This window comes from Papilio polytes, unplaced genomic scaffold (assembly GCF_000836215.1).
Source record: "Papilio polytes unplaced genomic scaffold, Ppol_1.0 DF821044.1, whole genome shotgun sequence".
NCBI lineage: Eukaryota > Metazoa > Arthropoda > Insecta > Lepidoptera > Papilionidae > Papilio > Papilio polytes.
The window spans coordinates 495164-495501 of NW_013528160.1; positions in this window are offsets into that span (position 1 = coordinate 495164).

Sequence of the window (338 nt, forward strand, 5' to 3'; positions counted from 1 at the left end):
ACAAATGTCAAAATGACATGACATCATTTGCTTGCTTCCTTGATGTTGGCAACAATTTATGGTCTCTTTTCCACATTATGATTTTTATCCAAAATGTTTACCCCCTAAGTTTAATGGCGTTAAAATATATAGCCTAAAGCGTGACACAAGTGTAGGGCATTTTATTAAAAAATGAGTTATTCAAAAATATGCTGTAATTGCTGATATCTTAGGCAACAAAGAAGTGTGTGTTTACGCTTTATTATTATGTTATGTATGCGTGTGTACCTTGCGTAAAAAGGAACGGTCGGCTGCGCCCGACGACTGCGTCTATGTGACGTGAATAAACCAGTCTGCAC